The sequence below is a fragment of the Periplaneta americana genome, chromosome 6 (genome assembly GCF_040183065.1).
Source record: "Periplaneta americana isolate PAMFEO1 chromosome 6, P.americana_PAMFEO1_priV1, whole genome shotgun sequence".
Classification (NCBI taxonomy): domain Eukaryota; kingdom Metazoa; phylum Arthropoda; class Insecta; order Blattodea; family Blattidae; genus Periplaneta; species Periplaneta americana.
In genome coordinates this window covers 137,006,707-137,034,176 of record NC_091122.1, presented here as the reverse complement: position 1 = coordinate 137,034,176, position 27,470 = coordinate 137,006,707, and the positions used below count along the sequence as shown (strand labels likewise).

Sequence of the window (27,470 nt, the reverse complement as noted above, 5' to 3'; positions counted from 1 at the left end):
TTAGTATGGCTCAAGGTCTCCACTTGGTTTATCTGCTTATCTACCTATCTGACCACAGATTTATTTTTTTTATTAAACACCGCAACTTTCACTCACGCCATTGGAAAAATTCAAATATAGCAAATTTCATTACGTTTCAAAAGCGAATAGACCCTTTTTCCACATTCTTACTTCACTTATTGAACACTAGATTGTGCAAAAGTAAATGTTGCCTCTGTAATACACTGTGTCCGAAACGAAACCTACCGATAAATATACTAAATAATTTATTCCTTAATTATGACACACAAAAACAAATTAGGGGAACATATTAATCAACTCGACAAGTTCATGTCACCATCAGTAAATCTCAACATGTCCCCCTCTAGTAGCACGACACACATCTAACCTGTATTCAATCTCTCTCCAGTCATTGTGTAACATCTGCGGAGTTGCAGATCTTACTGTGTCGATAATCCTTTGACGTAACATTTGAAGGTTATCCACTCTGGTAGACACGGTCTTTCATGAATCCCCAAAGAAAAAAGTCCAATGGTGTAAGATCAGGAGATCGTGTGGGCCATGCAATAGGACCACCACGACCAATCCATCGTCCCGGGAAATGATTGTGTAAAGTTTCAACGACTGGTCCCCAATAATGAGGTGGAGCTCCGTCTTGCTGGAAGGTGAAGTGAAGTTTCTGGTTACATTTCAGCGGAGATCTCCTGAAAAATACAGCCATTTTGAAAAACAATTTGTGTATACACAACAATAGGAATAACAGGTTCGCCAATTTCACGACATAAAATATTGTTGAGCTCCTCTACATTTTAGTGCAAGCTGGCCATATGTAACTTTTATGGATGTCTAGTTAATTCATATCTTTATCGGTAGGTTTCATTTCGGACACGGTGTATACTTGCATGGCAATTAGTAGACTCCTTCTCTTGCTCATCTTTTTTCTTCTTGATTTCCTCTCCTTTTCTTTTACTTTCTCCTTTATTGAAGAATTGGATCTTTTTGGTATGTACAGACTCTGATATTTGCATACAAATCTCTATAATATATTCACGAATACTGTTTATATCGACTTTTAAATATGAAGATAATACACACAAACACTGAATGTCCCAAAAATGTCGAGTAAAACTTTGGAAGTTTATTCCACATATGGAAAGCATAAATAAATTTTTATATTAACTAGGGCCCAGAATTACTTGGTGTTTGAGTTACAAAGGTTTATTTTCATGACAGATTACAGTTAACAGTACATTACGTTCTTCATTGTTTTTACATTCATACAGAATATGCCAAGAATGTTGGGTAAAACTTTAGCGATGTATTCCATATAAGAAAATCGTGTAAAAATTATATTAATCAGGGTCCAGAAATACTTGGTGTTTGAACTATGAAAGTTTATTTTATAACAGATTACAATTAGGGGAGAGTCGGGTAGTATCGGACATCGGGTAGTATCGGACAGTGTGTTTCTTTCATCTACCACCATATGGTAGTACCTGAATGACATGGTTACGTTTCTCTATGCGACGTCACAGAAACGTAACCATGTCAATCAGGTACTATCATCGTGTGGTAGATGAAAGAAACTCACTGTCCGATATTACCCGATGTCCGATACTATCCGACTCTCCCCTAACAGTGTGTTACGTTAATTATTTTTGACACGCAGTAAAATAGTAGGAGTCTGTGCTTTACCAAATAACTTGACAGATTTCACGACTTGCAAATTAAAGGAGTCAGCTGTGTGCAATTAAAGACGATGAATGAAATACACTGTAAGAAGGGAAATTGGGAGAGGAAACACTTAAAAGTACGTAATCGTGCGTTCTTGTAAGGGAATTTGGGACTCACACTCAGAGGAAATATATATGTGAGCTCCAAGCCTGTTGGCCACTTGTCTCACTCCGATTTTCATCATTCCGTTTGAAGGTATATAGGTGAATTTTGAGAGGAAAGCCGAAAATGGACTAATCTAGTCGTTACCACATGTGAGGGAGGCATGTCACAAGCTGGACTGAACAGCAGCAGGGCAGATTCGTCGAAGATAAAAGCCTTAAGCATATGCGAGAACTATGAAACATTTACAATTAAATGAAAAATTACATGAACCCTGTGCGGGAGTTACATGCTAACTTCTCAATGTTACTAAAAAACTAAGCATTTCCGTATTCACGTTATGTATGTACAGTTTTTTTTTTTTTGCGCTCTCTTTATGTGAAACTTAATCTTAGAGTTTTTCCATAAATAAGACTTTTAAACAACACTGTTCTTTTTCTTTTACTTAGTTATTTAACGACGCTGTATCAACTACGAGGTTATTTAGCGTCGATGGGATTGGCGATAGCGAGATGATGCCGAGGATTCGCCATATATTACCTGACATTTGCCTTATGGTTGGGGAAAACCTGGGAATAAACCCAACCAGGTAATCAGCCCAAGCGGGAATCGAACCTGCGTCCGAACGCAACTCCGGATCGCCAGGCAAGCGCCTTAGCCGACTGAGCTACGCCACTCTGTTCTTGAAATTATTATGTACATTATATTAGGCCTATACTTTACAGTATTAAGAAATTAAGAAATAATATGTGGATTAAGTTATAAAAATGAAAATGGTCATAAATAAAATTATAAAATAAATATTGGCTTCAAATTTATTTGATATTTTCTCTCATTTCTTACATCTTAATGAACAGAATGAGACTTGAATTCCAGTGCTCAAGTCATGATTCGCCTTTCATTTTAAATCTATTTTGAAAAAAATTCAAAATATGATTTTCTTTTTCAATTCCTTGTTCCTTTAAGTTGCAGATAACATCTTCACTGCTGTCTTCTTGAAGTGTGGAGTTTAAGATTTCTAGTTACTCCATAATTTTTTAAGAAATAATTTCAAGAACAACTGCCAGGGGCCATGAATTTCAATTATATATTAGTTAACACGCTGTTGTCACTCTCAAGTCTTCGAGATGCTGAGCGACATATTCCTTTGCTGCACTGAGGAGTGTTATCGAGGTCAAGAGCACGTAGCCACAGACATTAAAAAGGTTAGCTTCACGCAGATCACTTTGCCAATTACATATTCGCAGTATATGTTACACATGTGCGCCGACACGCCATACACACGTCCTCGCACGAGTTACGCGCCGACACAAGGTTCCGACTGCCTGTCCCGATGTCAGATTACGAGTATACTGAAGACCTGCTTTGAGTATGTCAGGCATGAGACTCTTTCTCTTGTTATCTCCTTTTGCCACTTGACACTTAAGTGCCTATCTATTTTCAAGAAGCGTTTGAAATTTATTTAGAATTTTATATTTCTATTAGGCTATATATGCATTCGCTAGTATTCCCGAGGGAATTGTAGACCTATACCGTTTTCCGAGGTCTTTAGAAAACATGACGGGGTACAGAGGTTTTTTTCTAAAATTAATTCTAATAAAAATCTAAATACGATTGATGTAGAATTTTTACATCATTAATTTTAGTTGATTTTAAATTATTCATATACTTTATTTTATAACATTACTATTTTAGTGTATTATTCTTATTAATCTTATTGTAATTTGTATGCTATACCAGTGCTTCCCAGTGCTTTTTGATAATATCAGAAAGAAAACAATAGAATTTAAATTATGTTTTAGTTAATGCAAAATAATCGTGTGTTTAAATTTTCATAAAACTACTTTAAAAAATTGCAATACTAATATTTATAATAATATAATAGCATAATAATATAATAATAATATTTATTATTATTATTATTATTATTATTATTATTATTATTATTATTATTTTGTTCCTGTCCCCCCATTAACTGCTCTTAGCATCCTAGAGGACCACGGATCCACAGTTGAGAATCACTGCGGTATACTACGGCCTTATTGATTATACACATGTGTACATGGATGTTTTAATTGTCACAGTCGACATAATTATACATGTCGCAGAACGGCATTTACTATCTGATTTGTAGGAAGATCTGCTTCCCACATTCCTACGATGTGTTCAAGCTTTACCTCAGACGTATAAGACAAGACTTTTCTGAAATTTGTTCTCAATAGATGGTTTATTCAAAGCCTAGTTAGACAAACAAGCTGAATGATAATATGATTACATATCAATAATATTCATTTTATTTAATACTCAGACATTTGGAACAAAGTCTTCTCGCTTTCCAATATAGTGCACTAAGTGAGTTCATACTGATACTAATTTTGAGAGCACTGTACTTGATCACATGTTCAGAGTCCATGACTGTGTCTGTTTCCTGACATGGAACACATCTATAAGATGAAAGGCTGGCTAGTTTGTGAAGATGAGCCGCTAGGCAGTCATGTCCGTGATTGTCTTTATAGCTGCAACAGTATGTTACCGCGGTTGATTTGGAATAAGATTTTTCTCCGACAGAAGTCTGCACCATTTCTTATTCGAACTTCGTTATCTGAATTCTTCAAAAATTTATCTTATTTATCTATAATTCAGCAGAGTGGAATGAGAGTTTATGTATTGATATTGAAGTAATTTGAGTAGCCTTTCTGGCTAGAAAGTCGCTTCCTCATTGCCGCAAGTGGACAGCTTCAACATTTCGGCCCATGAAAGGGATAGGAATTCTATATCTACAAACGCATTGTGTACTTAAAAAACTATACAATTATGGAACTACTCTAAAAGTTCGAATTTTAAAAAATATTTCGAACTGTGAAATCAGATTATAGTTTGTAATAACATTTAAAAAATGTAAAGGAACAGTTTCACACGAATATAAAAAATGGCGGAACAAAAGTAAATAAAAATACTATTATCAGAGCGGCATCTTGAGAGCCATACACAATTTCAATTTGCCCGGAAGATATAACTGGATAGCATGCAACTCTTGAGACCCAGTGAGTCATACGATTAGTGCGTTATGTAAGACTCACCTAATATTTAATTTTCAATTTAATTGAATCCACGTGATTTCAGATTATAATTATACCTAACCCGTATGTCTGATTAATAACAGATATTATGTGGATATTTTATCAGCTTATTCATTCGTCTGGTATTTCTTAAGATTTGCCTCAACTTATGTTACAATAATTATAATATGGGTAAAATTATATCTTAATAATCAATGTTAATAATAATAATAATAATAATAATAATAATAATAATAATATTAGTAATGTTGATGAGTAAAATAATAATTATTATTTATTATTAACAAAATTATACAGTATATCACTAAATGGACCTACATAAAACAAAGAATTTGAATGTAATAATTCACATTTTCATAAATTGCAGCTGAAGACTTTGGCTGCAACAAAGACAGTGCAGTCAGTTGGTGAAATGTTATTTGTATAAGAGAATTACGACTTTAGAGTAATTTTCTAGCAAAGATTCTCTCTCTTTTGCCTCAACAACGGCTAATCGAACATCTAGAGCGTCTGCTTTCCAAGCCGGACGCCCTAATTCGAGTCCCGGCAGGCAAATACTTTGTTGCTTAATAACACCTCAAATATAACCAATTAATATATTTATAGACTCTATTAACTAGTCTCTTGCTTAGTCCTTTTTCCAGACGTCCGCAGAAGCTGCTCCTTTTTCTATTAAAGCTCCCTTTAGTGTAGCATTGTATGGAGCAGAAACATGGACATTATGATGAAGTGAAGAGAAACGACTAGAAGCATTTGAAATGTGGATATGGAGAAGAATGGAGCGTGTGAAGTGGACAGACAGAATAAGAAATAAAGTTGTGTTGGAAAGAGTGGATGAAGAAAGAATGATGCTGAAACTGGTCAGAAAGAGAAAAATGAATTGCTTGGGACACTGCCTACTGAAGGATGCACTGGAAAGAATGGTGAACAGGAGAAGAGTTCTGGGTAGAAAAAGATATCAGATGATATGATATGTGGATCATATGCGGAACTAAGAGGAGGACAGAAAATAGGAAAGATTGGATAATGCTGTGTTTGCAGTGAAAGACCTGCCCATTGGCAGAACACTTATATAGGTGTGTACTCCATTAACCCGGTAGTGTGAAGAATCCCATTCTGAGATTGCGACATCTATGACTAGCAGGATTGAATTTTTGACACTAAGTTGGAACGTAATGAATTTGCGTAATTTTCATCCACTTCCAAAGACGGAATAAATTTGAAATGCAAAAAGGTAATAACGGAGTTATACAGCAAGGCTCGATTACAGGTAATCACGAAGTTCTTATGAACTCATTGCACGGAGCCCGTTTTAAATAGTGACATAAATGCCAACGTCAAAGCTGATGTACTAGTTGATACTTCTGCACTCCTCTCATCATACAGTGTCGGTGGTCGCAGCTTAGGAAGTCATAGCTGTCCATTAGAGCTAAATTTAATTAAAAGTTGTAGATTAATGTTCATGATGACAAACTTCTTGAGCATCAGAGAAAGTAGCGCTGTGGACACCTTCACACTTCTGCCCGCAGGAGTCGGTTCTTTTGAAACACAGTCTTGCGGAAAATTGCTTCCTTTGATTTGAAGCAGTTACTCTTCGACAAGAATGATAATTATAGTATGTAACTATTGGTGTGAGTAATGTTTACTCGTTCTAGTGAGTCTGGTTATCAAGTCACTATATTTTATAAACTTTGTCATAATTAACATAGTAGTTAAAATATTTATTCAGCGGAAGAGGAATGGGTTTAATAAAATAATCCGTGTTTATGCATATTAGTTGACGATGAAGTTTATTTAATGAAATTTTACTATAAATTGATAGACTGCGATGTACTTCAGGCGTATTACAATTTTAGTATTCCTTCAGCGATTTGTGTTTTTTATACACCACTTACTATTCTTCAAATATTCAGAAATTTCTGTTTTCTAGAATTCAGGATCCTTGTGATCTGCCAGTGTTATTGGTCTGATGTTTAAATTTAAAATTCATTTATACATCGATAAATAATTTCTGTCTATGCTAGTAATAAAACTGTAACCAAAATTGTTCTGGTAATTTTCATTTTTACAAAAATAATTGGCGTAAACATGTATAATTAATCATTCTGAGACCGAAAATCACATTTTTGACAATTTTTTTGTCTGTCTGTATGTTTGTTACCTATTCACTCTATAATCGCTGAACCGATTTCTATGAAAATTGATATGCAAAATAAGTTATCTCCCACTTAGATTTTAGGCTACGAGGCATTCAAAATATTTTCTTTAAAATAGGAGTTAGAAGGGGATCAGAAGTGAATAAATCGAAATATTTCCCTTATTGATTTTTTAGGAGAATGTTACATAATAAAGGTTGCTTTAAAAATTTTTTCCGACAAGTTTTGTTTTGTGAAAATTTTGATAGGACTGATATTTAACGAGATATGAAATAACAATGCTTTTTATGTTAGTGCCGTCTCAAAATAATATGGAGTAATAAATAGAAAAAAAAATGACTCTGCATTTATATAAGACGGCGTTGCACAACAATCGGAAGATATTCATTTAACAACTCTTTTTATACGGATATAATACATTTTAGACTATGATAGGCATACGTGTTTACTAACATATTATAAACAGAGAGTATTTGTGTGTTTGTTTGAGAAAATCTCAGCAACTATTTAACCGATTTGAATAGTTCTTTCACCATTGAAAAGTGTAGTTCCTCTAGATGGACATAGACTTTGTCATTACAGAAGCTCCTGAGAGAATGAGGACTGGACACAAATGCATCATAAGATCGGACTAACAGATTGTAACTCACAGAAAACTTAATATAGGCTATTGTCAAAACTAAAGACGAATGAGCGATATGTAGTTAAATTTAATGCTATTTGAAGGTAATAACATTTTATGTCTGATTTGCGTTGCGTTCTATAAGGTAATTCCTACTCCTGTTCCCTTGTATGGCAGTGAGACATGGACTATGATAACGAAACATGATGGTCTAATTCAAGCATCGGTGATGAAGTTCCTGAAAGGTGTGAAGGGGTGTACTAGATCGGAGAACATAAGAAATGAAGACACATTAGATGAACTGGTTATAAAGACCCTATATAGTACGATGAGAAGAGCATATCGTTTAGAAGGAAGTGGCAGAAGCAACGAATGCCTACTATTAAATTACCAAAACAAATATTTGCTTATAATCCTAAATGAAGAAGGTATTTAGGGAGACCAAGAAAACGATGGCTGGACAATATGTATGAAGACGAAACAGGTTAGCAACCTAATCCAAGAATGAAGATGATGATGATAAAAGTATAGTGTTGGTGAAAAATTGTCATAAAAGTGAGGAATTGCAATGGAAGACGATGACATGTTTATGTTGATAATGATAATACCGTTTCAAAATAAGACAAGTTAATATCACTTCATTCTCTCATTGAGAAATTTCCTTACTCATAAGCAGCATTAAGGTAAGATATATAATAAAAAGACATTGAAGTGAAAGAGGTATCACCCCACTTTCGGTGGAATGGACATGGATAACACTGGATTATCTCGATTACCAACAGCCGCCGTTTTTTCCACTGGCTTCAGAATACCACCAATTGTCATGTGTGATCAAGTAAAGAAGTTTCTCTCTCTTCTAAAACTTTCTGCCACTTGATCTTAAAATTTATGTTGTTGACCACCTGTTGGTAACCATGTCGCCTTCAGCGATAGTCCGGACACTGAGCGGTCACAGACACTTCATGGAAAGAGAAACGGGTAAGCAGACAGGAAATGAAAGCTGTAAAATTATAATTATTGATAAATCGTTAATTGTATAATATTACTAATATTATTAATATTATAATGTCAGTATAAATTATAACGCCATGGCAAAACTGGTTCAGCAATAAATTAAAATATGCTAGAGGCTCAGTGCATCTTTGATAGCAGTTAGATCTTCATTCATTGACCTCTTAGATTCATCATTTTCTCATACGCATATTATTTTACAACTAATCGGAAGAGATAACCTGGTTAATGAGTGTGAGGTCGACCTCTCACCAACACAACTACCATTATTATTATTATTATTATTATTATTATTATTATTATTATTATTATTACAATGGCATTTAAAAGCCAAATACCAGTAAGAAGTAAAATTGTCATAAACAAGCAAATCATTGGACAAGTGAATCAATTTAAATATTTAGCTAACATTGTTTCATACGAAAATGAATTGGATATAAATCACAAGTTAAATAACTTTATTAAGATTATCAGCGTAATAAATAATACATTTAAATCAAAATACTCAACTAAAAGCCGAATATGTTTATACAACGTGTTAGCTCTTCCGACCTTATTACTCGTATATGGTTGCGAGAATTGGACGATCAAGACCAATGACAAATCTAGAATAACTGCAGCAGAAATGAGATGTATGAGAAAAATATTAGGTTATAAGTGGGACGATTTAAAACAAATACAGACATTTTAGAAGAATTAGGAGTATACCCAATTCTCGACAAAATCCAAAATTATAAATCATGATGGATACAGCATATAAACAGAATGCCGTGCAATATATTACCTAGATTACTTAAAAATTACACTCCATCAGGCACAAGAAACCAACGAAGAGCATTGAACAGACTCCTCGATATCTGATTTGAGATCGGAACAGGTGAACAGTGGCCTAACTCCCTGGAAGCTACATGATGATGTTGATTATTATTATTATTATTATTATTATTATTATTATTATTATTATTATTATTATTATTATTATTCCACTTGGGCTGATTATCTGGTTGAGTTTTTTCCGGAGTTTTTCCCAATCGTAAGACAAATGTCAGGTAATATATGGAGAATCCTCGGTCTCATGTCTCCAAATATCTCGCTGACACCAATTCCATCGAAGCTAAATAACTTCGTAGTTTATACAGCGCCGTTAAATAATCAAGTAAAATTATTATTACTGTTATTATTAGCATAGTTAGACTATTATTGGTATTATTATTATTATTATTATTATTATTATTATCATCATCATCAACCAATTTTTTCGCGTTTACAATACAGACTACAATTTAGAAAATAGTGAAACCGTCTCTCTGTGCAATGAATAGCAGATTCCAAGCATTACACAGAGATATTGTAGAGCAATAACTAGAACTACCAGAAATGTTTTACTGTTGTGTTTACATAGCTTGGCCGGTTATAACATTATACGCAGTAAACCAGACAAGTCCATTTGATACTGACAAGGAAAGAAAGGGTGTATGGGTTACTCGCTATTCAGCTCCCGTAGAGTTCACTTCTTTTCCTCGTGCAAGTGCGTTGTATACTAATTATTGCAAAAATATTAGTACCATAATGGAACTAATAAAGACATTATATGGGTAGTTTAGTTTGTGAGTGAAGGCGTGACAAGAGAAGACTGCATTGTGTTAAAGGCGACTATTTAGATGTCAGTGAGAGGAGTGATTGTCCATGGAGTGCAGGTACGTGACATGTTTCTCAACAAAACTATAATTTACGTCAGCATGCATGTAGTTCTCCTCCTTCTCCTCCTACCCCACTAAAATGAAACTGACTCACTCCACATTACCCCTACTCAAATGTTCGCGCATAACATCGGCCAAGCTATTTAAACATAACAATAGGTACATTGAACGAAGTGTTGTAGGAAATAATTAAATAATGTACCGCAAATACTAAAGTGCATACAACACTTCAACAAACGTCCGATTATCCACTTTTATAAAATTCTTAAAATTTGTGAGTAAACGAAAAACACGAATAATCGAAATTTTATCCGGAATTGATACTTGTACTTAAAAGGCATACATAGTGAAATACACCTTTACTTTGTTTTTGTCTTTTTTTCCTTTTGTCATTTCTCTTTCCTATGGTATCATCGAACAAAATAGACAAAGCACGAATGAATAATATTGGCAACTGTGTTCTTAAATTGATATGTGCCGTGGGGGGTTTCAACAGTGCTTTCGTATCTGTATAGTGTCTTCTAATTGTACAGTAAACTGTAACAAAACTCTATGCGGAACGGTGTTTTGAATCAACATTGGGCAGAGAGTGGCGCGACTGTGGCTCATTAGACCGGGTTTGATCCCCAGCCTGGTCGTGAATTAGTGATGGAGAAAGCAGACTATGTATAACGTTTTTCTAGAGGTACTCCCATTTTGCTCTTTCATTCCACAAACATTCTCAACTTTCCCCTCATTTCATATATAATCTGCAATAGTTAAAATATATGGGTGAAGTCTTGGAAGCAGTGCTGCTCTCCGATGCTGATTATATTCTTTAAAGGCCTTTAAATGCTCCTGCCCTTGGGGTTTAGCACATACTCTCTGGAGACGGGACCTGGATCTGGCAGCTCAGGCAGGATTGCCCACCTGTCAGGATCGGATTCACGAATTTACTAGGTCACCTGTTGGACTGAAACAATAATTGCATATAGGGCGCACAATAGGTCATTGTAAAATACGCGTACATGGATATACCACAGGCTAGTATATACAGTCACGAAGTCAATACGTAGTAAATATGCATCCATACATAGTTGCTAACCACGAGGATCGCTACTATCGCCTCATTACAGACAATGCGAAATAGTACCTGCGCAGTCTATTGTATCTAGTACCCTCATAAACTCAAGCTTCGTGACTGTATTTATACTAGACTGTGGATATACTGTATCTCGGGTCCAGGCCTCTACAACATCTGCTGCCATGGCAGAGAATATGAAGGGAGGGATTACGTTAAGAAAAAGACATTGTAAGCTCAGTTCACTGCCGTGCTTTGAAGCTCCACTGTCTTTCTTTGTTTTTTTATTTTAATTTCTCAAGAAATATAAATATTTGGAGAATCATGGACGGAAATTAACAAACCAGATAATCCGAGCATGGGTAATCGAGAGTTTCCTGTATTATGAAAAAATATATTTAAAATAGGTACCAGTAGTGGATACGCATTTTTTGAGACCTGCCGAAATATCCAGAATAAATATTATTCGGAACGAATCAACAAATGAAAATAAATACTGTCATGAATGATAGTATATTCGCAAAAAAATAAGTGAAAGAGTTTAGTCCTGTTCAAATAATGCATAATTGTAGAATGCTGCAAATGTATTGTACTGGTTTCATCCGGAAAAAAAGAAAAGAGGAAGTTCGTGAAAGACCTACAAGGCATAAAGGAAGCCGTGGAAGAGAGAGCTGTCGACTGGGTAACACACAAGGGAGACGGCAGGGAATCAGAAGACGTCCATTGAAGTAGGCCTAGAAAAAGTTGTATTATTAGTACTCCTACACGTAATGGCAGAATTTCCGGATTATCTTAACTCAACATACTTTGTTTCTAATTCGATTCTGATGAATTTACACTCATATATTTACTTTATTGAAACAAATGTCGTGGACTTAGAGAAGAAAATTGAATTTTAAAATGTTGAAATGTAGGAGTTAGATTTGAGAAGAAGGAAAGTTTTAATGCTTTGGCTCTCCAAATGACAAATACAATTTGATTGTTGTCCATTCTTTTTATATTGATGTGAAGATCATGATTAACAATTATTTGAATATCTTATATAACTATTTACATAAAATAAATATTAAATTACATATAAGATTCAAAACGTATTGATTAACACAGTAGGCTACTATAAAATTAAAATTACAAATGACAAATTCCAAACAATTTTTTTTACAATAGCCCTTTTTCCATGGAAAACAAAAACGATACGAACTTCTGCATCAACCTGTTTTTAATAAAATTGGGGATTGACACGTTTTGACTTGAATTTGTCGAATGTGTGAAGATTAAAGCATGTTTTGTTCGAATTAGATTATTGAATTTGATGTGACTATCTAATACAGAGATCATAAAATGGTGCCGTATGATAAATGTAGAGTTTCAATTTATTAATCCATTCTTAAGAAGACGTTTTATTGCTTATACTTTAATGAACACAGACTCTTAGCTACGTAAGAGAATACTTACTCTTTGTTGCAAATCAAATTAAGCTACCAATAATTGTCTTGCCACAAACTGAAATTAGAATGAAGTATTCTTTTGAAAGTAAGTCACTTCATAGCATGAAGCACAGCCTTAATAATTAATTGCTCTACATTGATGAACTACTTAATCATCATCATCATCATCATCATCATCATCATAATACCTTCCAGAATCAAAAGTTTCTTGTTATAAAATCATAAAAATCTGGGATTGACTTCTATTAGTTATGGTACATTGATGGAATTATTTCTCTGCCTTATCCTACCATAATAATAGTTGATCCTGTTACAAGAAGCTCTTTTATATTGTTTATTTAGATTGTAGGAGCCGTTTTCTTGTTCTTCTTCTTACATAAATTTTCTCATAATTTGCAGCGTAATCGTATTTGTAGTGTTGAAGGTTTCGCAAAAAGAAAGTCCTTTACTTTCAGGCAGTACACCTTTCACCCAGCACTGTCAGTGGAGCTCTTCCTATATAATATTTGTTGTGAGGTTGTTGAAATCAAAGCAATCATTGGATCTTAATTGTTTGACTTGATAAGATCTTCTGTGTTCATGTTTCTCAAGGGCTCTGCAGTCCTAAAAATTGTACTGGAACATGCTTTCTAGCCGTGTAATGACACGGTGAATTGACTCCACATCCGTGTAGAAATGAACACTTTCTATAAATTTGTTTTCAATTTTATCTATACCTGTGGTTTTTACAAAGTGAAGAATGAATATACTAAGTATTTATTTCTACATATGTGACTGAAAACAATAATAGTTTTTGACATCATAAGATTTTCGTTTTACCTCTTTTTCTATTTGTCTTAGTCAAGCGTAAAGATAATCATTATTAGGAAAAACTAAATAATGGGCTGTTAAACCGTAGCTATGTCTTTAGCTTTCTCACACAACAAATGGGTAAAGAATCATATGTGGAATCTGCCACTCAAATTAGATAGGAAAACCCAGTCTGTGTTGCACGTTGTTCATGTAATTCTTTGACTTTTGACGAGTCCATCTTACACATATGAGTTTTGTGACTTTGTGTAGAAATTCTACGACATTTTAATAATAATAATAATAATAATAATAATAATAATAATAATAATAATAGAATTTCTACACAAAGTCACAAAACTCATATTATTATTATGATTATTATTATTATTATTATTATTATTATTATTATTATTATTATTATTATTATTATTATTATTATTTAAAAATACTGCATGAATTGCGCGGTTGTCTAGTGTAGATGTACTCGTGAGAGTGAAATAGTACTTTGGCTAGGCGAATACTCGCATGGGATTAGTTGTCATTGTCCATACAGTTGGAGAAAGCTTTGGAAAAAAATTCAACCGAAAAATTAGACCTGACGAAGCATGAAGAAACAATTTACCATTGGCGTTGCGAGTGCGACACTAAAATAAAAATACTTTTGTACTAATGGCGGATACTTGAATGTTCGTCATTCATTCATATGAAACCAATAAAATTATGTAGATCAATTTATTGATGGAGTTGTTGCCCAGGCTGCGCCATAGGAAATATGGTGATGATGATGATGATAATGATGATGATGATTATTATTATTTTGTTGGATATCACAGGGAAGCTGAGCTCCGGGAGAAAACCCCTGTGTTGTCTGGACCATGGGCTTGTCAATACAAGTTATAAATCGGGGCACGCCGGAGATCGAACCCGGGTCCACATAATTCTAAGTCCAGCGCTCAAATTCTTGATAGTTCCGCTGACAGTTATTACTGACCGGTGTCTTTAAAATAAATTATGAAGCTACATTTCTTAGCACTGTTACTATGTAGAATTTAATGTTAAGTAATTTAATGTCGGCATCTGCTTATTAACTCTGCAACGACGGAGAAGTTGTGAGCCTAATGCTATGAAATTTAAAATCAATTTAAACAATAAATACGTTGCATGTAATTTATGGCCAAATTTACCAGTGATTTTTCCAAAACTTGATCCCCTTCTTAAATTCCTGGCGAGGCCTCTGGGTTATAAAGAATGCTCCAACAAGAATGCCGGATTTAATAGTGTGGATAAATGCAAAAAAAAAAAAAAAAAAAGAACAGATACTGTAATAGTGTTGCCAACCAAATTACAACAAAACATTATTGTCTTGTTGTTGGGTTGGTGGAACTGTTATCTGTTATATTATGTTTTGTTGAATTTATTAGCATTTTTAAATCCGGCGTTGTAGTTGTGACACCCTATATTACGTGCAATACGCATAAATATACAAAATGGACCTCCAGCTTTACTTTATTTTCAGTGGAAGTCATGTCAAAAGTTTTTATTACCCTAAAAATTTAATCGGTCTCGACTGAGTTTGAAAGCTTGAAACTCGAATTGTGGTAACGTCCAGGATATCGAGGACTACTGCCTGTACAGTAATGATATGGCGATTAATGAGTAATTATGCAATTAAAATGACAGGCACAAATATAAGAAAAATCTTGTCTCCTCGAATGTTTCTCCAACTAAACATCGTAGGATTTGCTATGCTTCGAAGTTCGGTCCCTTTAGTGAGAAGCCTTCTCTTTCTCTCCACCTCCCAGCTGATGAGCTGGAACAGCGTGGCTTCAAGGTACGAGTTCTTATTTTCAACGGTGACTTGCAGCGCTACTACTTGCATTGTCGCCTCACTATTATGCTTGCGCTCTTCTTCCTCTGAGCACTGCAGAGGCAAATAACCTGTAATTGCGTGTCCCGCAATTCCAGCACGTCACTAGATAGCGCTGGTGTTGCTGGATTGCGAATGAATGGACTTTGAAATCACGTGACATGATCAGCTGTTTTCGTGAAATAAAAAAACAAACATAACCTGTCTACTAAAGAGCTGTTTAAACTCTACGTACCAATTATTCTTATTGGGTATTTTCCTGTATTCTTGGTATTACTCAATTTCTGATTAGTTATTAAGTATTTTTAAAGATTTCACGTCGTTGCTACGGTTATTTGGCAGTAACATGATTACGTTTGGTCGTTTGAATATTATGTGTCAAACGCTCTTGAAAATTATTTTAACGATGGTTACGGATACTGAGGAAGACAATGAAAATCTTGTCAATAAAAGCCACAAGAATAGATTTTTGTACTTTCTAGGCACGAGACTGTACTTTTTTACTTTTACATTAATATAATATAATATAATATAATATAATATAATATAATATAATATAATATAATATAATACATCATTACATAATGTGAAAAAGACATAAGAAGAAAATCACCAAGAAGTATAGCAATACCGAACAATAGCCTACTCTAAAACCGATTTAATACAGAAATCTTCTCGAGTCAGAATATACGGAATGAACCGTAAGTAATGTCATTAATTTCTGGGGGTTATTATTATTTTTTTTTAGATATTTGAAACAAAGAAGTTTAATAGCATTTTGTTCGTTTTTGCTTTCTTTTCGAGATAAAAAATGTTTTATACGAAAAATTTCATAGCGTGTTTTGAGAAATCCATTGATTTAATTCTCAATGTCTTCAATTAATTTAAGAGAGCAGTGTATTGAGATGATAAATTATTGAAAGGATTTTAATTACAGTAGAACTTCTGTTATTCGTGACAATTAACGGGGTGGACTGAACGGTTAATCGAAAAATCGGATAATCTGTATCATAAAACATTTTCGTAAATTTAGTGAATAATGTTTACACTAACATAATTTTCTCAATGGCTTTATATTCAACACGCTAGGTAGTGATATTAGAAGTTCAATGATGTATGTCTGGTTGTTAACGACGGTTTTTAAGGGGCAAGAAAACTCTTTGTAATGACTGTCTATGGAAAGATAGGAATAGTGGAGGTCTCAAGTTGGAGATTTACATACTTTATATATTTTATCCTTGATTTTTATTAAATTGCACACAGTTTGACGCCAGACCCGTATTCTGAGATGAGCCACAGTTTCTCGTTCCCTAAACCACTCAGTTATTTGTACTTTTTTATACTTAGCACAACACGATCTCTTTTGATACCCGTGGAAGACATTTAATATTGAAGTTATACAGTACGACAACTCGAACAGCAGACCATACTGTGTAAGGGTTAAAGTCTTGTAATAACCCTCTCTATAAAAATATAACTGCTAATATAATGTACAGTACTTTATATATTTCTCTAGAAAAAAATGCGAGAGTAAGACAGTCGAATAATCCTCCAATCGGTTAATAGGGTGATGGATAATCGGGGTTCTACTGTATATCTTTTAAATGTGCAGAAATTTGATCCGAACAAATGTAACTTTTCGTCCTGCAAAGGAATTTTAAAATGATGATGAATGTAATCAAGGGTTCAACCATATAACAACAAATAAAACTTAACTGAAGTGACTTCATACAAAAATTAAGTAATAGTGTTTAGGACCTGAGATAAATGCAACAGCTGATCCGAGTGCTTAAAAATTAATAACTTCAGAGAGAAAATATTATTACATTATTCCATTCCGAGACTGCATGTTTAAGAAACTGGACGCCACTTTTGTCCTTAGGTTCATATCTTTACATGTAAACTTCTGACATCACTACTTTGTAGAAAAAATCATTTTTACAAAATTGTTAACATAATTACGCACACCAATCCAGAACTTCATAGTGTTTTTTTGTGCTCTACTGGGGACAGATAAAATAAAACAAATGATAATACAATTACTATATGCTGTAATTGAAGGTGTAGTGATTTAAGCTATAAATTAATCGGGGCGCGGGTTCGTTTCTCGGTAGGAAAGTGAAAATTTCTATGATGCACGGTAAAAAGGGTATAAGTCAGAAATAGGTGGCTTTCATTTATGACTTCTATGTGAGTACAAAAATGCACTTCTTCAGATGGTATAAAGGACATATCTTCTTTTGCAAAGATGTAGAGCTTTAGGTTTCGAACCTATTTTAGTGATATTGGACCTGATTTCAATATTTTCTTTTGCTCTGCTCAATATTTGCAATTTGTGACTTATGTCCTTTTTATTGCACACCATTTATCTCCTTTCTATACTGATTAACTGTGTGTCCCTTGTCTTGTGTATGTTGTATTTCGTTTTAAAGTGTAGCCTTGCTCCATGATAATCAAATAAATTGGGAAGGCTCGCCGCTTAGGTCTATGGTTCCTAAACTTGACACGACTCATGACGTAACGGATAAAAGTGTCGTAACATTGAAAGCAGATGATGACGACGATATACTCTTCTACGTATGAATGTATAATTTTGGCTAACAATCATCACAGAAGGGGAAACTGTAAAACATTTCTGTTTTTAAAATCAGATGGATGGAATTTAATATTCCTGACTTGGCACGAGATAGAAAACCGATTGATGGTCTGGGTCGGTATTTGTTGCTTCTGTTGATTGCTGTTTTACCCGGAGAAAATACAGTAAATATTTCCGTAATGAAATTATATGTTTTCGCTTCGGATAGTAGAGATATGGAGGACGGCGCCAACATTTTTACTGCGGGCCATAGCGACATTGACCTGCATGCTGGGTACCAGACGGCATTCACCTCCATATATCTAGCATTGAGCTGACCGCCAAAACATTCGTAACAGGAATTAAACAAGAATGCAAAAGCTGATTAAGACCTTAATTGTCTTATGACTTAATTAGTTCTGTGCTGCAGCTTTCAGTACCATATGGATGATTTTGTGACCAAAATATTAGTTTCCATGATGCGTGAGAATTCATTTGCGAACTTTGTTAGTATGGTGCGGAAAACGTGTGATATTCCGAGGTTGGAACTCTTCTAAACAAATATATTTACTTCCTTCACTTCCGCCTGTTTATTTTCTAAATAAGGAATCAGCGTTCTCGTTTCTCGGAAGTTAGCGAGGTTGCTAAATAACATAATCGACAGAATACATTGCGGTGCTGCAAAAATCTCATGTCGAAATTTATATTGAGATATATATTTTATAAATAAGTAGTAATTTGGTTCCGTTTGTTCGTCTATCTGTCTATCTATATGTGAATCCTGAATAAAATTTGTAGTTTAAAATCCTTCCTCTGAAAAATTTCTAAGGACATTTTTTGAATGAAGTGTAGTGGCCAAACATTTTTACTTGAAAGGTGTGCAGAAATGTATTCGAATAATAATATATGAAGCTGTGCTAGTAAGAGTGGTTGAAGAAATTATATTACTGAAACTGAACAGGAAGAGAAAAGAAAATTAACTGGGTCACTGACTAAGAAGAAGCTGGCTACTGAAGAATACATTGGAGGAATGGTGAACGGGAGAAAAGTTAAGGGCAGAAGAAGATATCAGATGATAGATAACATATGATAACAGCTGATACTGATCATATGCGGAGACTAACGATAAGAGGAAGGCGGAAAAGAGGGAAAATTGGAGAATGCTGGATTTGTGATGAATGTCCTGTCTTTGGGTAGAAAACTACGAATGAAACAAAAAGAATAATATTACATTATTTTAAACTAATAACAATTTTGATGACGATTTGCTTGAAATTGGCTTGAAGTATTTTCTTATGCTTTCTTTTTGTGTTATAAGAAATATTATTAAATTGAAAGTTAAACTACCCCGGTGGCTGCCTATTTATTAATATAATTTAGAACGGAGGGAATGTTCCAAACATTACAGAACAATATTATTGTTTAGTCAACTGTCCAAAGACAGGTCTGAACCTCATAAGTGATACCAAGAATAATGGGATAGGATAGGCAGTTCCTTTCCCCCCTCCATTGCATACATCGCCGACTAGCTGCATTTACATTACATAGACTTGAGATGCATACAAACAATTATTGTTCTTCCTCTGACACATATTGTCAAGTGAGATGTACTGCCTAATAGTAGATGTACAATTGTACATATCAGACAGAACCTCAATCAGAGGATAGAACAATATTATGAATGCTAAAACAAGACTGCCACCTATAACTGAGTTAAGAATAATGGAGTAAGCTACGATAGTGACAACTCAACTTCAGATAAAAGCTAAGACATAAAAATTTACACGAATTATTGGACAACAAAACGATATGTTATCTGTTAATATCCCGAGAAGGATAACAACTGATATTTAATACGTCTTTATGCAAATTCTTTATATAGTTAGAAAACGCAAGTAGAAAGAGTCCTGCTGTGTCATTCTCTTATACTCTTTTTCAGAGGAAGAAATGCAGAAAAAAGATTAATCTTTCACTTCACTAATGTCTTTAGTCTGTTTTATTGCAACGAACTATAAAATACGGAGTGCGCTAGCGTGAAAGAATCCTCCGACTTAATTTCATTTTATTTGTCTGTTCGATGTATTTGTCTTTTTAGTTCAAGTTCCCATCTGTAGTCTTGATTATATTATTCATGATGTTGTTCGAAATCTTCCTGAAACCGCATTTCTGCGTCTCCCAGTCTTCACACTTGAGCAGAACGTGTTCTCTTTACAGCCACATGCAGCTCAATGACGTGCAATCTGATAGTCGCTGTAAATTATTCGTGGAATGTAATGTGGACCTCTCAACATTGCTCCGTGACACAGTATAGCCATCGGTTAATATAATATCTCACGTGCGAAGTATTAACACTTTATGCCGTTAAGCTGTGTCGTGTTGTTTCTCATGCACATTGTCAGCAAGCCCAATTTGGACATGTTAATGACAGAGATCGATCTGATGTTAACTGCGTGGGAGCACGAAGAACTTGAAGGGTGCTGATGACATACAAAGTCACGATCTGCTATTCTTATTGCGCCCAATGCCGTCAAGTGTCACTATCTAAACGGACCATCGGTTTGAATCCCGTCAAGTTCACTTGTTATACACACCTTGAGTCGACATGATTTAACGCGTGTCACCTTACTGACTATGAATTATGACCACATCAGACAGATATAGTGTACTGGTATTACAAGCCGAATGACTCCTGTGTTGCTTTTCCTCGTCGAAAAGATAAGAATTGAATTTGTTTTATACAGGATTTTAGGTTACCCTCATCTGTCTTAATTGAAAGTTTTTTATTGGTTTATTTTACGATGTCTTATCAACTGCAATGGTTAGCTAGCGTCTGAATAAAATGAAGGGGATAATGCCATCGAAATGAGTCCAGGGTCTAGTGCCGAAAGTTACCCAGCATTTGCTGTTAATACGTTCAGGGGAAAAACTCTGGAAAAAATCTCAATCGCGTGACTTGTCCCAACCAGGATTTGAACCGGGCCCGCTCATTTCACAGCCAGATATGCTGACCTTTACACCACAGCGGTGGAACATAATTCTTACTTACCTAAAATATATTGCTAATGGAGAGAACAAGTAAATCATTTCAAAGTAATTTGTACTGACTTCAAAATTCTCTTCTCTTTCGTGTTATCCAATTCTTCTTTGTACGAGAATGACCTACAAGTTCCTAATATTATTTTTATTTTTGAATACAAAAACATGTATTTCAATTTTAATTAAGTTATTACAACATTGTCTCTTTTTTCTTTCAGAAATTCCGAGAGCCGAAGAATTCAGAACTCAGACTATTATAATCTTGCAGTATCTAAAGAAGCCGAGGTGGAAACAGTGATCGAAGTAAGTGTTCACTTTACTGCTGCATGATAGGTTTTGCTACACTTCACGTCTTATCTTTTCATGACAGAAATTTGATTACATCACTTATTTATAGTAAATAAACTTACGCACACAGAATACTTGATAAATTTTAAAGAAAGAAAAGTTCGTCCAAAGGGCTGAATTCGGGAAGAGTAGAGGAGAAGGCGGAAATATGGGCTATCATTTTGTTTTCCTCGTAATAATGGAAAATGGTGTGGCATACTGCTTGGAAATCTTTATTAACATACAGAGTAATTATTCATATACAATTTTTCCAGTCTTAAAGGTCAATAGTTGCAATAGATATTTGTATATAATTACTTTTTGTAAGGAAGACGAACTGGTCCTCTGTAGGTTGCAGGGTCTAAATATGGGCTACCACAAAAATTTGATAATAAAATTGGGGGGGGGGGAAACATAAGTAGAAAACCTGTGGCACATCAATGGCAATATTCTGTAACAAATAACGCAAATCACGATAGTGAAAATATGGGACGTGTTAATGTGCTGGTAATATACCTATCCCATATTTGACACATAGCTGTAGCCCATAGTAGCAGCATCGACTCATGAAGGTTTCTAAGATTATGTATGGCAATTGTTATCCTAAATAAATATTATAGAGCTATTCTTAATAAGTGCGACACATCAAGCGTGATTTCTAAACAAGAAATGTATTTCATTCAATAAAATTGAAACTACATATCTGCAAAAACTTTGAAATTGATGAAAAACACGAAGAAGACACCACATCCACACCACAATGGCAACTGGTTTGTCCCTTTGTGCAAGCAAACTGATGGACACAAGATGTACTTTTAAGAGTTTTTTTTTTTCGCTAGGTAACAACACCATATATAGTAAAAAAGAGGTAGCCCATATTACCACTCCTAGACCATATTTCCACCTTCTCCTTACCTAAAACACTCATTGTATTTCTGGGTTGAATAGCTATACTTAAGCGTTGAAGCGTAATTCTCATTGTAGTTCATTCTGAGCGCGTTTTGTGATTTTCATTGTAGTTAATTCTAGGCACGTTCTGTGATTTCCATTATACGGTAGTTCATCCTACGCACGTTTTGTGATTTGCATTGTAGTTCACTCTAGGCGCATTTTGTGATTTTCGTTATAATTCATCGTAGGCACATTTTGTAATTTTCATTGTAGTAGTCAAGTTTTGTGATTTTCATTGTAGTTCATCCTAGGTGCCTTTTTTATTTTCATTGTAGTTCATCATAGGTACGTTTTGTGATTTTCATTGTGGTTCATCTTAGGCACGTTTTGTGATTTTCATTGCAGTTCATCCTAGGCGCGTTTTTTTATTTTCATTGTGGTTCATCCTAGGCAAGTTTTGTGATTTTCATTGTGGTTCATTCTAGGCACGTTTTGTGATTTTCATTGCAGTTCATCCTAGGCGGGTTTTTTTATTTTCATTGTGGTTCATCCTAGGCACGTTTTGTGATTTTCATTGTAGTTCAAGTTAGGCACGTTTTGTGATTTTCATTGCAGTTCAACTTAGGCGCGTTTTTTTTTATTTTCATTGTAGTTCACCCTAGGTACGTTTTGTGATTTTCATTGTGGTTCATCCTAGGCAAGTTTTGTGATTTTCATTCATCTTAGGCATGTTTTGTGATTTTCATTGTAGTTCATCCAAGGCTCCTTTTTTTTTATTTTCATTGTAGTTCGTCCTAGGCACGTTTTGTTATTGTTATTCTTATATTACTGCAAGCGAATTTCTGATGAATCTTTGTAACCCACAGTTAACACGGAGCTATATCTTCACCTCAGACCTCACGGCAATAAAAGCCCACAACGTGTCATCCATTTTACTTCTTTGCATCTTAAATAAATGCTACAGGATGATTGATATGGGAAATGTTGGAGCAAATAGGAAAGCAATATATTGTAAGTGAATTACAATGGATAAATGAGTCACATCTGGTAATAATTAGGAAGTAGCGGACATGTTATTAGTAATGAGGACTGACAATTTTATTGCGATATCTTGAATGCAATCAATAAGACAGCGCTTAGTAGTTCTCTCGATTGTTTTGCTCGAGCAACACACAGTAGCTGCAATAGCCAGAGTACACGTTCTGCAGACTTGTTCTTCTGCTGTCGCCCACGTTGAAATGTTGTTCCCTGCAATAAGTGACACCAAAACTCGCCACGCCATTTTTAAAGAGGCCAAACCACAGAATCCTTCAAAAAACTTTCCAGTGCAGTGAGTTATTAAAACCAAACGTCCATGATAGTTAATTACACCGCCGTAAGTGTCTTAGTTAGCCAATAATTGTTTATTTAATTACGTCATATCTCACAGGTGGCTCGATAGGCAAATGGTCTCTCCGATATGACGTTTATTGTGGTATTTCATTTACTTCAGCAATAATTTAATATTATTACAGAATTTCCTACTAAAACTAGAGTAATTTTTTTTTTGTGATTTACAAGGAAACAGCAACGAATAATTGCTTTAGGAATGTAGGAAAGTGATTTAACTAAAATTATTAATTTGTCATGCATTATTTGTAATAATTTATCGTGTCCTTATGAAGTTGCACAACATGACAGTGAAAAATATATTTGTGTATAAATTGTTATTCATTTTTTATTACTAAGTGCTGCGTGCTTTTGAAAGTAAATTGAAAAGTGTGGCAAATGATAGTTTTGTCACCATGTTGCACAACTTAATCCGTTATCTGTCATTCTTCGTCATGTGTCACCTACTTACAGTCCAATGTGGTCATAACTAGATCGAGGATTTGCATGAAAATTCACGTTTGTATTGATACCTACGTCATATTAATTAAGGACTCATATAGCTTTGTGTTTCGAACGAAGAGTAATCGAATAATATCAATTTTATTTTTCATACTGGGTGTATTTCAAGAGTTTAGATCAGTATTTTTCAACCTTTTTCAACATGTGGCACACTAAAGGTGTAATTTAACATCACGCGGCACACTCACATAATCTAAACCAGTACTTCCAAACCGGGGATGAATTTTCCCCTACGGGGACTTGTTAGGGTATTAGGACGAAATGAGGACCATAAAATACAAACAAATCAGATAAATATATTATTTATCATCACTGAAAAAATCGTTATGTTTAGATTATTTAGAAAAAAAAACAGTAAAGTTCTTATTTCAGTTCATAAAACCTTGACAGTATGCGACCACGTGATAACCACCGAACTTCTGTGTAAATATGCTGCTGAGTTATTTGGAATCCATTGCAGAGCGAAGATATTAAAATAATTACCACTTGCTGCAATAATTCTGCAAACACAGAAACTAGTGACTTTAAAGCAAGTGCTTCTCTATGGAGAAAACAACGTGCAAATACTTTTTTAAGAGTTCATTTTCACTTTTTTATATGACAACCTTTATTATTTTCATTTTCTCGCGGCACACCAGGGAATCATTCTTGGTTAAAAATGACTGGTTTATATGAAAAATGTATATTTTAATTCGATATTGCATATAAATGTCTATTTTGCCATTTCTTTCAAGTTTTAAACACATTTTTGCGATGAAACTTTAAAAAAAGTTCCTTGAAGTGAGAGGGATGATTGTTACAACCACGTTCAAGGAATTAGTGACTCATGAGGATGGCCAAACGGTCCAATATGTTTGGTTGTTTATGCCCTCCAGAAAGAAGAAAAGAAAAAACAGCTTATTCACAGTTCTGAACCGGATGGATAGTCAGCTCCTGTACCTAAATCCGGCCCTGTACAATAGATATTAATGAGTGTAGGATGTCAGTCCTACGTGTCTTCCGCCTTTAATCCCAAGAAAATGCCCCTGGTAGTCATTTCTGCTAGAAGCCAAGTAACCTCAAGGCACAGTGCAGCGGGAAGGAACATAGGTCAAGAGAGAAAATCCAAGATTCCATCGGGAATTGAACCCGCGACCTTCCGCCTTTATAGCGTTACGCCTTTACTGTGACGTTACCGCGCGCCATTAATAACTATATTGTACAATACTATTTATATTGCGAATTGAAAATATTACCCACGTTTATTAGTCATAACTTCCCGGGCAAATATTCTGTTATCATAAATGTAACAGAAACTCAGAAAGTATCCACAAAACTTTTTCTGAAGTTGCGAATTATATAAATGTTTTTTGTACTCTAAAATTAGACATGAAGTTTTGCCTACAAGCCTGTTCCTTTTCTACACATTTTCTTCATTAATGCATAGGTCCATAACGCTATACTGTACCTATTTATGACCTGTTCTGTCTGTAAACGTTCTCGCAACTACCTCTCCACTTGTATATTGACTTCTGGAGATAAACTGGAGGAACATTACATGTTCCACCGAAGTGACATAATAACCTTTCAAGTATTCGATAAATTGTTTTAAATGTACTCCTGTTTCAGTCATCGACTCTTTTAAAGTAACTAAATAAAAAACTATGCCAAGTTTTTGTATGTTAAATGGTTTCTTGGCACATTATTTATCATATAGACAATATATTTGTGATATTCTAGCTAACGTGACGGTTAAGTATACGTATTTAGTAATGAATTAGACTATCAAAATGTAATGCAAAAATCATTGCTTGGACCGTGAAATCCGCTGGGCAGACGAATCTAGAGAGCACAACAATACAGTGTGGACGTCATATCCGTTTCCGTGACCCATATGCCCCCGCCAGTGAGGAGCTGAAAGATCTCAGTTCAATCACCGGTCAAGGCCAAGGACTCTTCTGAATTGTCTTCGTGAGACTCCATAACATGTTCAGATTTTATTGTTTAATTGAACATTTCTAGCGCATCTGCCGGATTTTGACCGCAGGTAGAAGGTAACATTTCTCTCCAAACGAAATTTAGTTTATAATAACATTATTATTATGATGAATAAAAAAAAAGAGTGTTATGCATAGGAAGTTTTTATAAAAGTATAAGCAAGTAGGTCATCTGTGTAATTTACTTTTTATAGTAATTTAACAAACCTAGTGATTTAGAAACACATCTTTCTGTTTTTGTTTTCAAGTCAGTGCATTCAAATCACCAGAATTACAACCTGCAAAAAGTAAAGGTGTCCATCTATATGCCACTTAGACAAGCTGAAAGTTGGGAGGTAAGATAGACTTTCTTGATTTCGGCACTAGGAAGAGATGATGTAGTCAGCATCTCGCTCCGGACGCGTTCTACTTCTAAGAAGTACCTGGTATTCAGTTTTATTAGAGAGTGGATTCCGAAGCCATTATGGAAAAATTACTGCCTTCACCAAAGTTTGAACCAAACTTCTTCCGATCCGTGTCTGTCACTTTACTGACAGCTAACTCATAGCCTGTAATGACACTGTACAGGGTGTTTCATAATTATAGGCACAAACTGCAGGGATGAGTAGAGGACAATGAGTCCTAATAAACATAGATCCGGAAACCAGCCGTTTCCGAAATCTGCTGAGTTTTATTATGTCTCGTCAGTACTGGTGCAATCAACAACATCCGATGTGCACTGGAGGAAGAGGTGTTATAACATGTGCTCAATAGGCTACCGTTCATGATAAGGCAGGAATCAACAAGTTTCCTTATCGACAATAGTACAAGTTCGAATATCCCTGGCGTGTCTCTACTGCGTTGACAACCATTGCCAATGTGTTACGATAGTTTGTTATCTTTACCAATAGCGCTCAAATACACAAAACATTTGAAATGCCCCGAAATATTCAGAGGATTGAAGTCGGGGGACCTGGGAGGTCATGGTGTTGATAAGACATGTTCGATACACCTGCTGTGAAAGTTTGTGTGTAAGAACCTCGAACGTTCAAATGAAAGTGAGCCGGTGCTCCGTCATGCAAGTATCACAGTACCTGCCTTTCCCAAAGAGACACATCGCATAAAAGGTCTCACAGATCATGTTCGAAAAATGAAGGTACACACAACCGCTAAGTCTGTCAAGTAAGGAATGAGGTTGTAAATGTATAGGTGTATTCGGTTGGT

The 27,470-nt window shown here is 34.8% G+C and overlaps 1 protein-coding gene across 1 annotated transcript in view; it reads left to right on the top strand.

Moving 5' to 3' along the window:
• LOC138701771 (sodium-independent sulfate anion transporter-like) overlaps positions 1-27,470 on the top strand; it is a 303,572-nt gene that overhangs the window by 51,545 nt on the left and 224,557 nt on the right. Inside the window, exon 2 of the mRNA XM_069829018.1 lies at positions 21,402-21,486. The gene's annotated coding sequence lies outside the window, so the exon portion shown is untranslated. The remainder of the gene's footprint in view (positions 1-21,401; positions 21,487-27,470) is intronic.